Raw genomic sequence first — 16,079 nt, 5'->3', positions numbered from 1 at the left:
TAAAAGAAAATCACCTTAGCTGTCTGTGAATCTGGGAACATAACTTTCACCAATTCACTAAAGTGGTCCGCAGCCGCGAATGGGATGTTGTGCTCCGCAAGGAAATGGCAGAAGAGGATTTCGGCGTTTGTAGCTTTGTGGGATGACGCTGGATTGGCGGTAGTGACGAAGTGCTTTGTCAACGGGTCGTATGTTTTGCTTCTCGCCACATTCTCCACATGTCCCGCAGTTTTAAAATGGCTCTTCAAATCGTAGAATCCACTCGCAGCAACTTTCACGTCTCTCTTGCAAGGAACACAGAACGAAAATTGAGGCCCTTTTGTTGAGGATTTAAGCGATCCATCATATTCACCCTGCAGTGACTCCCATTCCTTTTGGTGTCGACCTGATGCTTGAATTTTTCGTTTCCTATTTAGCGGTTCTCTCATACTTGCTTGCTAGCTTCGACGATTTTTACTGAATGCAACACTAACACAAGCGGAAATGCAGACGGTTTACGGCGCATGCGCATGTCATGCTTTATCAAAAATACCGCGCTTTCGCACATGTGGACGTTCCACCCACAGGAAGTGAAGGGTCAGCCGCTTCCTGTCTTCTGTTATCCGTTCCTGCTCGGTTTCCTCCTGACCGTGGTCGGGGGGGACGCAGGGGAGATCCGTCTCCAAGGCCGGAGTTGCCCTAGGATCGTGATCGGCGCACGTCGTCGAAATGCGGAGCCCTCCCAATCAATAATAGCACGCCAGCAGGGAGACAGTGGTGTACCTGTAGCCTCGCTTTATTGTTTTCATGCTCTCCCCTCTTCCATCTTTACTTCCTCTTTCTTTTCATACAACACCCCTCCCTCCTCCACGCATGCGCACGCCCACACGTCACGCAAGCTTGTCACCATACTTGCAACACTACCCCCACTCTGGATGGTAATTAAACAATTCCACTCCAGCACAGAAACACGAGCTGACCTACAACATCTAAAAGAGGCTTGGAGCCCAAAAGACAGTTGTGATTATCATTCTCTTATCCAAGCGAGGTATGGTAAATGACAGCTTGGTAACAATAATAGGTTCATATAAGAAAATACATATTAACCACGGTGAAAATAAACGCCACGAGGAAGGAACTGAAATCCACTCCTAAGTAATCAGTTTAAGGCGACCGGCAAAATTCCTGAGATAAAGCAATTTACAATGACAGGTCAGAAGCGTAGCACTGACAGTTTTTTTTTTTTTTTTTTTCACAGCAAAAAAACATTGGAAAATCGCATATATAAACAACTTCCATTAAAACACGGACGAAGTAGGAAAATTGTATAAAATTTAGATAAGGCCCTGAGAACTGCCTAGAACATTCAAGTGCTCCTCACACCATTTAAGTCACCCAGGCACCATAACGGTCAGGTGCCCTGCGGGGACGTCCTGGTCGTTGGACTGGCAGGCCCAGCTGGAGTGACTCACCCACCGCGCCCCCACCATTTTCATGGTCTCCATGGGAAGGGGAGGATGGAATGAGCACAACCGGTGTGGGGTCAGATGCAGATGGTGAAATGGTGCCAGGATCGTCAGTCACGCTTGAGAACAAATCACGCAGGCCTAGATCATGGTCTGCTGGGCCATCCTCCACTGCTGACGGAGGAACCTCTGTAGGTGCCCACCTCTGAGCTCGGTCCAAAGCCCAGGTGTTGTCCAGGGGCTCACGGCTGCGATAATGTTTAAGTTGATCGTGGTGAACAACTTTCACCTTGGATCTCGGGTTCTTCTGGTACGGTAGACCAGGTCGTCCAATTGTCCAAGGACAAAGAATGGCCCTTCATATGACGGAAGGAACTTCCTCACTTTGTTCTTGACGTGGTGCGTACCTTTTACAAGGTACCACACAGGATCTCCAATCTTGTACTGCGAATGGCAACAGTTTTTGTCGTACTGTCTTTTTGCACGCGTAACAGACTCATCCAGAGCTTCTCTGGTGATCAGATGGGCCAGCTCCAGCCGTTCACGCAGCTGTTTGACGAACTCTGGAACTGACGGTTGAATGTCCGGGTCGGGTGGCAACCCAGCAACGAGGTCCACTGGTTCGCTCACTTCTCTGCCGAACATCATGAAGTTTGGTGTGAACCCGGTGGAACTGTGTTTAGTTGCCCTGTAAGGCCATGACAGCATAAGGAACCATAAGGTCCCAGTCCCAATGGCAACGCTCCGCGGTGGAGGCCAGAATCCTCTGGAGAGTAGTGTTGAAGCGTTCAACCTGGCCATCTGACTGGGGTCAAAATGGTGTAGTGTGAGTCTTGTCAATGCCAAACAAGCGGCACATGCTTTGGAATACTTAAGATTCAAAATTGCGTCCCTGATCGCTGTGCAGTGCATGAGGTATGCCGTAGCGGCACACCCACTCAGAAGCAACAACTTCGGCAACGGTCACAGCTCGCTCATCAGGAATGGGAAACGCCTCTGTCCATTTCGTGAAGTAATCTTGTATGACAAGCACATACCGGTTTCTGCGCTCAGTCTCATTGAGTGGTCCCATAATGTCCAAGGCAATGCTCTCCATCGGGGCCCCTACCCGGACAGTTCCCATTGGGGCTTGTGGTCTCTTGACGGGGCGGGCCCTGGACGCACAGCTGGTACAGGTCCGGCACCAGAGGGTGACATCCTCTCTCATGTGGTACCAGTAGTATCGGGTTTGTAGTCTGGCCACGGTCCGTTCAACACCAAAATGTCCACCCACGGCACCGTCATGCATCTGTTTCATCACTTCGGGCCGTAAGTTGCGAGGCAGCAGAATTTGCGGGTAGAATTGGGTGTCGACAAGGCAGGAGAAACGACGGACCAAAACATCATCTCTGAAGTAGAGTCGTTTCCATTGGGACCAGTACGTCTTCACGGCTGGACTGCATGAAGAAACTGTAGTCCAAGGGGGGCGCTCACTGCTGGCTGACATCCAGGCGCGTATTGGTGCAATGTCAGCATCTGCGTCCTGGGCTTGGCTCAGCTCCCCCATTGTCCAGCCATGAAACAACGAAGCAGTATTAGGGGTTCTCGTCACATGTACCTTCTCGGTCATATTGACAATGTGTACATTGGTCTGACTGTCTTGGTCTACAGTATGTGTGTCGGGTGCAGGGGCGCTTTGACTTACCCCCACTAGACCCGACACCATGGTGGACGGTCGTCCCTCTACCCCCACTGGACTCAGCAACAGGGAACCGGGGACAGAGTCCAATTCGCACTGGACCGCCTGATGTGTGACGCCCGTCGGATGCGAGGAAGGACTTGGCACTTTGCAGGCACAGGACTGGCGACAGGGCCTTCTGGAGAGGCCATCAGCATTGGCATGCACACGCCCTGGGCGGTGAACAATCTCAAAGTCGTATTCAGCAAGTTTTTCGAGCCACCGAGCCAACTGCCCTCTTTCATTCTGGTCAGCCAGCGCAGGCTGCTGTGGTCGGTGCGCACCTTGAAGCGTCGTCCAAAGAGGTACAGTGAACCCTCGGTTATCGCGGTTAATGGGGACCGAGACCACCCACGAAAACTGAAAATCCGCGAAGTAGCGGCGCACCTTCAAAAAAAAAAAAAAAAAAAAAACTTATATATACTTCGCACCTAAATATATATATATATATATATATGTAACTGTGTAAAATATATACGATGTTAAATTATGGCGGAAGTGACGCAACGGCACACAATGTGGCATCTGCATCCCGCATGGCGTCAGTTAGAGCTACGAGGGTTGCAAAGTGGTAAATCGCATCTCGTTGCTCGTCCAACAAATGCACGTTATTATTATGATTTGGTTCGTTTCTGTTGCTGTGGTGCGCTCAAGTAGTTCAGTTGATTGTCATGAGCCCACATCGATTCCTCTACTGTTATAAAAGTAACGTTTTGTCGACTTCTGTTAAATTGATTTGTAAACTCGTGTGTTGTGCAGATTATCTCGAGCTGGTTGCGACTTCACTCTTGCTCTTGCCACATTGTGTTGCAGGTAATGTGATTCTCTTTTCTGTTTTATTGTATCTTGTTTTTAATGTCGTGTTTTTCATTTATTTGAATGTACTTGCGCGAGCCTGCAGTTAAGCGCTGCCGCCATTGGCGATGTGACGTAGTCACGTTCTGCTACGTGTCTTCTATGGTGTAATGCATTCAGGGTCACTCTGTAAATGAGAGTGAATATCTTCTTTTTCTTTTTCTTACTGTAAATAGTCATAGAATTGTATTCCCAGGAAGGCTGGTTATAATTGTATTCTAGTTAAAACACTATACGATCACACTTGTAATAAGGACTTTATTTAATTTTATAGAGTCAGATTTAATTTGTTTATGTTATCAGTCAGTTAGAGCTACGAGGGTTGCAGAGTGATTATCTCGAGCTGGTTGCGACTTCACTCTTGCTCTTGCCACATTGTGTTGCAGAATTAAATTAAAGAAACTATTCCAAAATCCACCTGAGTGTCCGTGGTGTATCGGAGCGACAGCGACGTGGTGCTGCAAATCGCCACAAAAGGAGTGGTCCGTCACATATATATATATATATATATATATATATATATATATATGTATATGTATATGTATATGTATATGTATATGTATATATATATATATATGTATATATATATATATGTATATATATATATATGTATATATATATATGTATATATATATATATGTATATATATATATATATGTGCGAAGTAGTGGCGCACCTTCAAAAATGCTTTAAAAAAAAAATAATAATATATATATATATATATATATTTTATATATATACGGGTAGAGAGAGAGAGAGTGAAATTCATGTTATAACAAAAAAAAAAATATTATTAAAACTTGTTATTTTTTTATTCCCCAGCCATTATTTTTGTATTTATTCAATTACCTCTTTTTGTACTTATTTATTTACTTCGACTTTTACCTGCTGGTACGCCGTCCGGTGTGCCCTGTGAAATGAAAGGTGGCATTCTTCATTTATTTATTTATTCATTCATAACTGACAGCCTCGCGCTCCCCTCATGCCCGGGCGGAAGTTGTTCCTCTTCGGCTTAACTGCCACGCACGCCGGCCGGTCTCCTCCGGAGCTCTCGCACGGAGCGAAATGTCGCCCCGCTAGTGCCCGGGCGGAAGTTGTTCCTCTTCGGCTTAACTGCCACGCACGCCGGCCGGTCTCCTCCGGAGCTCTCGCACAAAACGAAATGTCGCCGCGCGAGTGCCCGGGCGGAAGTTGTTCCTCTTCGGCTTAACTGCCACGCACGCCGGCCGGTCTCCTCCGGAGCTCTCGCACGAAACGAAATGTCGCCGCGCGAGTGCCCGGGCGGAAGTTGTTCCCCTTCGGCTTAACTGCCACGCACGCCGGCCGGTCTCCTCCGGAGCTCTCGCACGAAACGAAATGTCGCCGCGCGAGTGCCCGGGCGGAAGTTGTTCCTCTTCGGCTTAACTGCCACGCACGCCGGCCGGTCTCCTCCGGAGCTCTCGCACGGAGCGAAATGTCGCCCCGCTAGTGCCCGGGCGGAAGTTGTTCCTCTTCGGCTTAACTGCCACGCACGCCGGCCTCCTCCGGAGCTCTGGTACGGTCCGAACCGCGCGAAACGTCGCCCCAAATCGTGTCCGGGGGAACGTGCTCTTCTTCGTCCACTCTCTTCTTCGTCCACTCTCCTCTTCGGCGCACACCGGCCATCTAACCGCTCCAGCGCCCCCTCGTGCCGCTCGGCGAAACTACAATGCCCCCGAATATTTCTTACACCCGCGAAGCACTGAAGCCGCGAAAGGTGAAGCGCGAAGTAGCGAGGGTTCACTGTACTGGCGGAAATGTGAAGTGAAGTCCACAATGGCTAGGAGTTCACGTCTCGTCGTGCACTAGTTCTGTTCGGTTCTCGTCAGTTTGTGACTGCCATAAGCCAGCACTCGCTCCACACCTTGTTGAATCTGCGACAGTACAGCACCGACACCCGTGTCACTCGCATCGGTGTCCAGTATTATTTCACCGCAGTCAAGTGGATATCCAAGGACTGGGGCTGAAGTGAGGCGGCACTTAAGCTCGTCAAAAGCCGCTTGGTGCTCTGCATGCCACTGGAAGTGAGCGTTCTTCTTAGTCAGGTTGTGCAAGGGCTCGGCTATTGATGGAAAGTCTTTTACAAACCGACGATAGTACGAGGCTAGACCGATGAATCGTCTCACCTCCTGGATTGATGTGGGAGTGGGCCACGTCTGGACCTTCTGGACCTTGCTCGGGTCGGTGGCCACACCGTGCTCAGATACTATGTGGCCAAGGTATGCAACCTTGCGTCGAAAGAGGCAGCATTTAGAAGGTTTCAGCTTCAAGTTTGCGTGCTGAAGTTGGTCAAACACCTTGCCCAAACGTTGCAGCATCTCCGTCACGTCCCTGGCCAGCATAATGATGTCGTCCAAATAGACTAAGCAGGTCTCCCACTGCAGGCCAGCCAAGACGCGGTCCATCAGCCGTTGGAACGTCGCTGGAGCGTTGCAAAGGCCGAATGGCATGACATTCCATTCGAAGAGGCCCTTTCTGGTACAAAAAGCGGCGGCTTTGCGTGCTCTTGGGGTCAACTCCACTTGCCAGTAGCCCAAAGCAAGATCCAACGTGCTGAACCATTTAGCAGTGGAGAGCGTGTCCAGCGTATCCTGGATACGTGGTAGGGGATATGCATCGGTGATGGTACGGTCGTTGAGGGCTCTGTAGTCGATGCATAGACGGTACGTCCCATCCTTTTTACGCACCTTAACAATGGGTGAGGCCCAGCTACTGTGACTACGCTGAGCAACACCGCTGTGCAGGCTGTCGTGGATCTGCTGGTCTGCATGCTGCTGCTTTTCTCCTGCCATTCTCCTTGGCGGTTGTTTGACTGGAGCGCCAGGACGGGTCATAATGTCGTGCTGGACAAGGCTGGTTCGGCCCAGGTCTGTAGGCCCTGTGGAAAATGTATGGCCATAAGTGCACAGCAAATGCTAAAGTTGGAGCTGCTCATGGTCATCAAGGTCTTGGGAACTCTGGGCATAGAGCTCTTGCAGGTGCAGAGGAACCACTGGTGGGCCAACAAGTGTGTCCTTCACAGAGGGTACGCTGGACGGCTGCATGGCTTCGGCTGGCTGGAGGAGCCCAGCAATGGATCCTTCTTTAACAGTCACAGCTTTGTTGCACGGGTTGAAAAGTCGAAGGGGGACCACTTTGGAAGACCGGGCATCGATCAGCACTCTAGCAACGAGCACCTTGTGCTTTTCGACGAATCCTTTCGTGGGACTGAGCATCAGGTTCCCGAAGGTGGCTGCGCCTAGATCCACACTGCCCTTCACAACATATTCCTGCCCCGGCTCCACAACAACGGGCCTGGATACTCTCACGGCAAGTGACTTTGGGCTAGCTTCAGCTTGGTAGTAGGGCACTTCTTCGCCAAACAAGATAATGCGATGACAGCCAAAGTCAAGGCGAGCTTCGGCTCGAACGAGAAAGGGATGACCCAGCAGCACTTCATTTCCAGATATATCTGCTACAACAAAATCAATGGTCACTTGACGGCTGCTGATATCGACAGGTATTTGGGCCTCGCCAAGTACAGGCACGTCTCCAGGGCCTACATCGATCAAGGTCTCGACAGTCGAGGGCTGCAGAGGGGGCCTCATGTCGGGGTGAATGGCGTTGTAATAGTGCAGTGGCAGCACACTTCTACGGGCCCCGCTATCCAGAACAGCGCACACTTCCATCTCGTAAAGGCGCACGGCTATGCACATTTCCTTGTTTGGAGCCTTGAGATGGAGCATAGGTGGTTCGGGGCAGTCGCGAGGGCTACTGCTCAAGGTTGAAGTCTTGTTGGGTTTTTGAGGGGAAGGACACTGCTTTTGAATATGGCCCCAGCCTTGACAGTTATGGCAGCGAACTCGACCCTTCTTAAAGTTTTTGTGCTTACTGGGTGAAGAACTAACCGGCGATGGAGCTTCCACAACATAATCCCCTTTCTCTCTGACAACAGCAGCCCGGGGCCGACATCCAGAAGCGTGGCGGGCTCCCAACAGCATGGCATCAGCGACATATGATGCAGCCCTTTTAGTGGTCTCATGTCGGCGTGCTATTTCATAAGCATCAGCAAGGGTGGCTGGTCGCTTTTCCAACAACTTCTGAACCATCTCAGCATCCGTTAGTAAACACTTCAACAGCAATAAAATCTTGCTCACTTTCCACTCTGTCACCATAAGCTACAGCTATTCTACCATAAATCATACCTGAATTCGTGCAATGCTTCTCTGGGTATACGCACCCGCTGTCTGAGTTCCACAGCAGCTGAGGCTGCATGAGCGGAGGAAGGGCCATAGGCAGTCTCAAGCTCATCTACTAGGCGGTGATAATCCCACTTCCATGAGCGTGGGTTACGGTGGACAATGGCCCCCGCTGCTCCAACCAAACAGTATTTCAACTGCGTCGTCATAGTCCTCTCCGACCAATAATTCGCCTCGGCGCAACTCTCAAACTTGTGCAGAAATTCTCTCCATGGTGTGCTGCCGTCGTATCGATCAGGGCGTAGAGTGGGGATCCTTTCTCTGGGATCATCGTCCTCATCAGCATTAGTTTGGGGTTGAAGAAAGAAACGGTGAGACTGTCCGTCCCTCGGGTACCGCTGAGGACATGCAGGGATTTGCTGACTGTCTACCGCATCACCTTGTTTGTATTCTAACGATTTGCAAGGAGCTGGCGTGCTATATGCAAAACATCCCAGATTAGTAGAGGTAAATGGGTTCGAGTCTGGTGCTTCTATTTTTATGGTGGAAGCTGAACCATAGAGTGAACTACTGTACGTGCAGTGGGGTCGTTTCTTATAAACGTCACACAAAAATGGGTTATAATGTTCACATTTTGCCACAGGCTTGCATTGGTTAACTTCCTCACTCCATTCAGCACGTTTAGGAACACGGTCCAACAGCATACATGCGCATTGACCCTCGAGTCCAGAGTTTTCGCGGGGATATTGAGCGGCAGCCATCGTGTGGTAGCTTAGCTACGAGCTAACGCACGTAGTTATTGATTAGCTGCGAGTGCTATATTCCTCGGTGCTCACCACTCCTCTTAACGACGTGAGCTCGATCCTGTCCCTTCGTGGTCGCCAGTGTTATCCGTTCCTGCTCGGTTTCTTCCTGACCGTGGTCGGGTGGGACGCAGGGGAGATCCGTCTCCAAGGCCGGAGTTGCCCTGGGATCGTGATCGGCGCACGTCGTCGAAATGCGGAGCCCTCCCAATCAATAATAGCACGCCAGCAGGGAGACAGTGGTGTACCTGTAACCTCGCTTTATTGTTTTCATGCTCTCCCCTCTTCCATCTTTACTTCCTCTTTCTTTTCATACAACACTCGAAAACATCCGCCCCCTCCCTCCTCCACGCATGCGCACACCCACACGTCACGCAAGCTTGTCACCATACTTGCAACACTTCTCAAAAGCCTACGTAAACTTCTATTTTTTTTTTTAATACATTTTTTTTTTGCCCGTACAAAAGTTGGTATACGGCGTACATGATTTGGAATGATAAAAGACGTACAACATATGGGGAAAACGTATAAGTTGACAGGTATATTATTGTTTATTTGTCGATTTGGGTTCCTAACTGGTATGAGTGGGTGTGGTTTTGGGGGATCTCACTACAATAGCTGGGGGGAGGAACCGACACAGGTGAACAGAATGAGAGAAGGCTCGCTGGCTCAAAGCACATTTCTGTTGACCGTTGTCGTCGTCATTGTTTTATGATTATATGCCACACTTTAGTATTGTTTATTTTGAATTAGAAGGAAATAATCGCTTTAAACTTAACTTTCAGTTGATTTCATTTTGTTTAACGTGTCACGGAACAACGAGCCTTCTACGTCTCTCGGAGGCTACTATTTGTTTGATAGAAATAGCCCCCACACTACCCTACCCACTTCTGTAAAAAGGTATGCACGTTGGGAAAAACAATGGGCTTCTATTTGTGCCAAAAATATGTCGTTGTGTCATTTGACAAAGTTTTGTGTAAAGTTAGATGTCAATGAATGGCTCGATATTAATAATAATGTCAATGAAATTGCCAATGCAAGTGTCGTTGTTAGATGACAATAAAATTAAAGAAAGAACTAAAATGAACGTTTGGCGTGTGTCGTGGTATTGGGCGTAGGGATTCACGCGACACCACTAGAGCAACTCGAACGCATGAACGCATTTATTTTTACACCGTTCCAATCCCATAAAATACCCACTCATAGGCACTTCCTGTTATACCATTCAAAATAAAACAAGATGTCCTTCAAACAGATTACACTACAACAGGAACAATTTACGACACTGCGGTAATATACTCAGAATGGTCGATCCAAACAGTAAAGCTAATACTTCGAGAGTCTCATTATAGAATTATGCAGTTATAATAGTGTTTTCAATGAAATAATATCAGAGTTTGACAGTGACAGTGGCAACATAAGACGGCTGCTATGGGGCCATAATTGCATTAAAACTATTTACAAATGCGTATTTCAATCCACAAAGGTGTAAAAAGAATCTGCACCTGTAACCAGAGTGATAAATGTAAACCGAGAATTTGCAAATGCGTAACTGAAGTCACAAATACGTACCGAGAATCTACAAGCGTGTACATTGATTTGTATGTGCACTGGGCCTCTTGATTGGCTGCGTTCTTCCATGTTACTTTTGCTACAGTCCTGCCGTGGACGAGTCACAAATTGCCACACGCATTTGTGAGTCGTCCACGGCGGGACTGTAGCAATACCCACAGGCAGAGGACGCTCATCGTTGACATTTAGTGCTCTCAGCCTGCCAGACGAGTATGTGGTTAGTCATTAAAAAGCCGCTAGAATCCTTGTTTGACGTTTGTGAAAGTTAGTATTCGCGGTGCAAAAGCTTACAGCGCCTGGTATTCCCAGGCGGTCTCCCATTCAAGTACTAACCAGGCCCGACCCTGCTTAGCTTCCGAGATCGGACGAGATCGGGCGTTCTCAGGGTAGTATTGCCGTAAGCAAAGAAAGGAGTCAAAATGTTGTTATTTATACATGGTGCCTTTAGTGTAGCAAAGCTCAAAAATACGTACAAATAATCTGTATCTGTAACCACAGTAACAAATGTGTAACGAGAATCTACAAACGCGTGGTTGAAGTCACAAATATGTGACAGAAATCTGCAAATGTGTACAATGATTTGTTGGCGCAAACACATAGTTAAATGCAACAAAATCCGTAAGCGCCCGACCAGTAAACACGGGACCTCTTGATTGGGTGCATTCTTACATGTGACTTTTGCTATAGTCCTGCCATGGACGACTGGCAAATGCGTGTGCTGATTTGCAAACGCGTGTCTGGACGTGTGTGGGTGGCTCCGTAGCTACACAGTTGTACCACGAGGGGGCGCTAATATTCTACCGGCCTAATACCACCAATATATACACCAATAACATGGATGGGCTGTCACTGCTATCGACCCATGGCCATGTACCATTTATTTCATATTCTTTAAATGGGAATAAATGCAAGAATGAAGCGCAACTAACAAAATAGCACACATACTATATAACCAGTGAAGCTAATAAAAAACGAATGATGCTTCCCTACACCTGCTCATTGACACATTAGCAATGCTCCCTTTTATTGCATTCAGTAAACACTTTTTTTTAATTAATTAATTTTTTTTGTAAACACTCACTGCGCCAACCGGACTCCGCCGGGTCACCCGTCTGCTGCGGCTGTAGAATACGAGCTTCCCCTCGTGGCATTAATGTGTAGCTTCGGAGCCACACACAAGTCTCCAGACGCGCATTTGCAAATTGCCACACGCATTTGCGAGTCGTCCACGGCGGGACTGTAGCAATGCCCACAGGTAGAGGACGCTCATCGTTGGCATTTAGTGCTCTCAGCCTGTCAGGCGAGCATGTCGTTAGTCATTAAAAAGCAGCTAGAATCCTTGTTTGACGTTTGTGAAAGTTAGTATTCGCGGTGCAAATGCTTACAGCACCTGGTATTCCCAGGCGGTCTCCCATCCAAGTACTAACCAGGCCCGACCCTGCTTAGCTTCCGAGATCGGGCGTTCTCAGGGTAGTATGGCCGTAAGCGAAGAAATGAGTCAAAATGTTGTTATTTATAGATGGTGCCTTTAGTGTAGCAAAGCTCAAAAATACGTACAAAGAATCCGTATCTGTAACTAATCTACAAACGCGTGGTTGAAGTCACAAATATGTGACAGAAATCTGCAAATGTGTACAATGATTTGTTGGCACAAACACGTGGTTAAATACAACAAAAATCCGTAAGCGCGCGACTAGTAAACACGGGACCTCTTGATTGCGTGTGCTGATTTGCAAACGGGTGTCTGGAGACCTGTGTGTGTGCGTGTGCGTGTGTGTGCGTGCGCGTGTGCGCGTGTAGGTCTACCCTTTTAGAGAACCAAGCTTCATGAAAGTCAGAGCCGTAATTTATCTCTAAATCACACTTCAGGAGAAAGTTAATTCCGCTCAATTTATCAAAAATCAATTTGGGTAATACCAAATAGTGGGGATTGTTAAGCAACATTTTTAGTCATTTAAGTTTCAATACACCATCCATGGTGGCACGGTGGATGACTGGTTATCACGATGGCCAGACAGTGCAGAGTTCATGGGATCGAATCCGGCCTTCCTGTGTGGAGTTTGCAAGTTCTCCCCGTGCCTGTGTGGGTTTCCTCCGGGTACTCCGGTTTCCTCCCACATTCCAAAAACATGCATGGTACGTTGATGGGACACTCTGAATTCCTCCTAGGTGTGAGTGTCAGCGTGGATGATTGTTCGTCGGTGTGTGCTCTGCAATTGGCTGGCAACCAGTTCAAGGTCTACCTCGCCTACTGCCTGAAGTTAGCTTGGATAGGCTCCACGACTTGTGAGGGGAAGTGGAAGAGATAGTGGAGGATGGATGAAATATACTCCATTAATCGAATCAAAGTCTATGGCGGTACCTCCATCTTTATATCATTTAAATTTTTCGTTTTGACTTATAATTTTCCAAATATAAGATGGAGATCTTAATGTATGGGGTTCCATTTGTGTCAAAATATGTCGTATGATAAAATTAAATAAAAAATAATTAAAATAAAAAGTCGTTTTCTGAATTTCAAGCTTTAAATTGGGGGAATGGACAATAAGCCCCTTTCAGTGGAAGTCATCTTACGTTGCCACTCTTACTGCCAACTTGTGTAATTATTTAATTGAAGACACCAATCTCAGTGAACATTTCAGGTTACGGTCCCAGTATACAATAATGAGCGCCTCACAAAGAATCAGCTTCACTGTTTTCATCTACCATTGATATTTATCTCAATGGTTAAACATTCCATAACATCATCAATGGTATATGTCAAACCTTCGATGATATTACATCTCAGAGTGTTGTTTACATAAATTGCAACCCTTCTGTTCTTTCTATTCATTGTGAACAATTCATATCCTTCCATTTCAATGTTGCTGATTTTTTCATCATCAAGCCAGGTTTCGGATATGGCTATTATTTGGAATGTCTTTATTTTACTCAGGTATTCTTTAATTTTATTGATGTTTTTATAAAGACTTCTGCTATTGAAGTGTATCATTGAAAGAGTATTGTTGTCAAGATTCGCCAGTAGGCGAGGTGGGGAAGGACCCAAGGTGCGAGGAAGCAGGGAAAAAGGGTAACTGAAAGGGGATTTATTAACTGAGTGAAACAAAGACAAACAACGTGGCAGGGTGCAACAAATAACAAAGGGCAAACTAAAACATGACTAAACTGGGTCGAGAACGAGGAACAAAGAGAGTGACAAATACTGAGGGACATGAACGTGAACGAGAGCAAGAACGAGATCGGGAAGCGTCCGTGACAGTCCTGGTATGGAGTAGCAGGAGAAATGTTCCGACACAGAGCTGTCGGGATGAGGTGTTCAAATAGTCCGGTAATCAGGGGAGCAGATGGGGAGCAGGTGCGTGGCTGGTGAGGGCGAGGTGCTGAGGGGAAACGCCCCTACTTGGCTGATCAAAACAAAAACAAAGTGCACATGGCAGGGAGGTGACGAAAACAATAACAAAACCGCATGCGCACGAAAACAATAACAAAACCCTGTCATGCCCGACGCGGATCATGACAGTACACCCCCCTCAAGGGACGGTTCCAGACGTCCCACAGAAAAGAAAAAAAAAAAGAAGAACAAAAGGAAAACCATGTCCAAAACGAGGGTGGGCGGAAGGGGTTGGGAGGTGGGACCACCACCCGAGTTCGAGACCGGTCTGGTGGATGTCCGGGAGGCCAGACCAGCGAGTCCCGTCGTGGTCATTCGGGCGGACGGCCGGGAGGCGGAACCAAGGCCCGCGAGCGAGACCGGTCTGGCGGATGTCCTGGAGGCCAGACCAGCGAGTCCCGTCGGGGCCATTCGGGCGGACGTCCGGGAGGCCAGATCGATGAGTCCACCCGTGGCCATTCAGGCGGACGTCCGGGCGCACCCGAGACAGGAACTCGGAGCGGCGGCTGGTTGTCGTACCCCGCCGAGACAGGAACGTGGAGCGGCGGCTGGTCGTCTTACCCCGCCGAGACAGGAACGTGGAGCGGCGGCTGGTCGTCGAGCCCCGCCGAGACCGGAACGTGGAGCGGCGGCTGGTCGTCGAGCCCCGCCGAGACCGGAACGTGGAGCGGCGGCTGGTCGTCGTCTACCGCCGAGGCAGGAACGTGGAGCGGCGGCTGGTCGTCGTCTACCGCCGAGGCAGGAACGTGGAGCGGCGGCTGGTCGTCGAACCCCGCCGAGACAGGAACGTGGAGCGGCGGCTGGTCGTCGAGCCCCGCCGAGACCGGAACGTGGAGCGGCGGCTGGTCGTCGTCTACCGCCGAGGCAGGAACGTGGAGCGGCGGCTGGTCGTCGTCTACCGCCGAGGCAGGAACGTGGAGCGGCGGCTGGTCGTCGAACCCCGCCGAGACAGGAACGTGGAGCGGCGGCTGGTCGTCGAGCCCCGCCGAGACAGGAACGTGGAGCGGCGGCTGGTCGTCGAGCCCCGCCGAGACAGGAACGTGGAGCGGAGACGAACCGTCGAGTGTCGCCGACACAGGAGCCAGGAGCGACCGTGGGTCGTCGAGCGCTGCCGGGGCAGGCACTTGCGACGGGCGCAGGACAGGCGCCGTCGGAACGTGAGCTTGGGGCGGACGCACAACGTGCTCCGCCTGAACTTGAGCTGGGGACGGACGCACGACGTGCTCCGCCTGAACTTGAACCGGGGACGGACGCACGACGTGCTCCGCCTGAACGTGAACCTGGGACGGACGCACAACGTGCTCCGCCTGAACGTGAACCTGGGACGGACGCACAACGTGCTCCGCCTGAACTTGAACTGGGGACGGACGCACAACGTGCTCCGCCTGAACATGAACTGGGGACGGACGCACAACGTGCTCCGCCGGGACATGGACTTGAGGCGGACGCGGGACGTGCTCCGCCGCAACATGAACTGGGGACGGACGCACAACGTGCTCCGCCGCAACATAAACTTGGGGCGGACGCAGGACGTGCTTCGCTGGGACATGGACTTGGGGCAGGCGCACGACGTGCTCCGCCGGAACGTGGACCTGGGGCGCTGGCAGGGCGCCGGAACGAGGCTCAGCAACTGGCGAGGAGCCGGGACGGGGCTCAGCAACTGGCGGGGAGCCTGAACGGGGCTCAGCAGCTGGCGGGGAGCCTGAACGGGGCTCAGTAGCTGGCGGGGAGCCGGAGTGGGACTCTGGAGGCTGCAGCGGACGAGGAACCGGCACAGGGGGCTGCCGCTGACGAGGAGCCGGCACAGGAGGCTGCCGCTGACGAGGAGCCGGCACAGGAGGCTGCCGCTGACGAGGAGCCGGCACAGGAGGCTGCCGCTGACGAGGAGCCGGCACAGGAGGCTGCCGCTGACGAGGAGCCGGCACAGGAGGCTGCCGCTGACGAGGAGCCGGCACAGGAGGCTGCCGCTGACGAGGAGCCGGCACAGGAGGCTGCCGCTGACGAGGAGCCGGCACTGGAGGCTGCAGCTGACGAGGAGGGACCAAATCCCTATCCGCCCGCCGCCATAGGGAATCAGGGAAACGGGAGACAGGAGGAACA

General features: G+C 50.2%; 1 non-coding gene and 1 pseudogene across 1 annotated transcript; both read right to left on the bottom strand.

Annotated features, from left to right (window-relative positions):
• Positions 1-10,872: 10,872 nt before the first annotated feature.
• On the bottom strand, positions 10,873-10,991 carry LOC148340884 (5S ribosomal RNA). Its single transcript, XR_015842730.1, has one exon. It is a non-coding gene; the product is annotated as a 5S ribosomal RNA (ribosomal RNA).
• A 975-nt stretch (positions 10,992-11,966) lies between these two features.
• Positions 11,967-12,075, bottom strand: LOC148340883 (5S ribosomal RNA; annotated as a pseudogene).
• Positions 12,076-16,079: the final 4,004 nt, after the last annotated feature.

Source organism: Idiotropiscis lumnitzeri, chromosome 3, assembly GCF_059441095.1.
Source record: "Idiotropiscis lumnitzeri isolate Australia: NSW breed Sydney's pygmy pipehorse chromosome 3, RoL_Ilum_1.0, whole genome shotgun sequence".
NCBI classification, from domain to species: domain Eukaryota; kingdom Metazoa; phylum Chordata; class Actinopteri; order Syngnathiformes; family Syngnathidae; genus Idiotropiscis; species Idiotropiscis lumnitzeri.
This window is presented reverse-complemented; position numbering and strand designations above follow the sequence as displayed.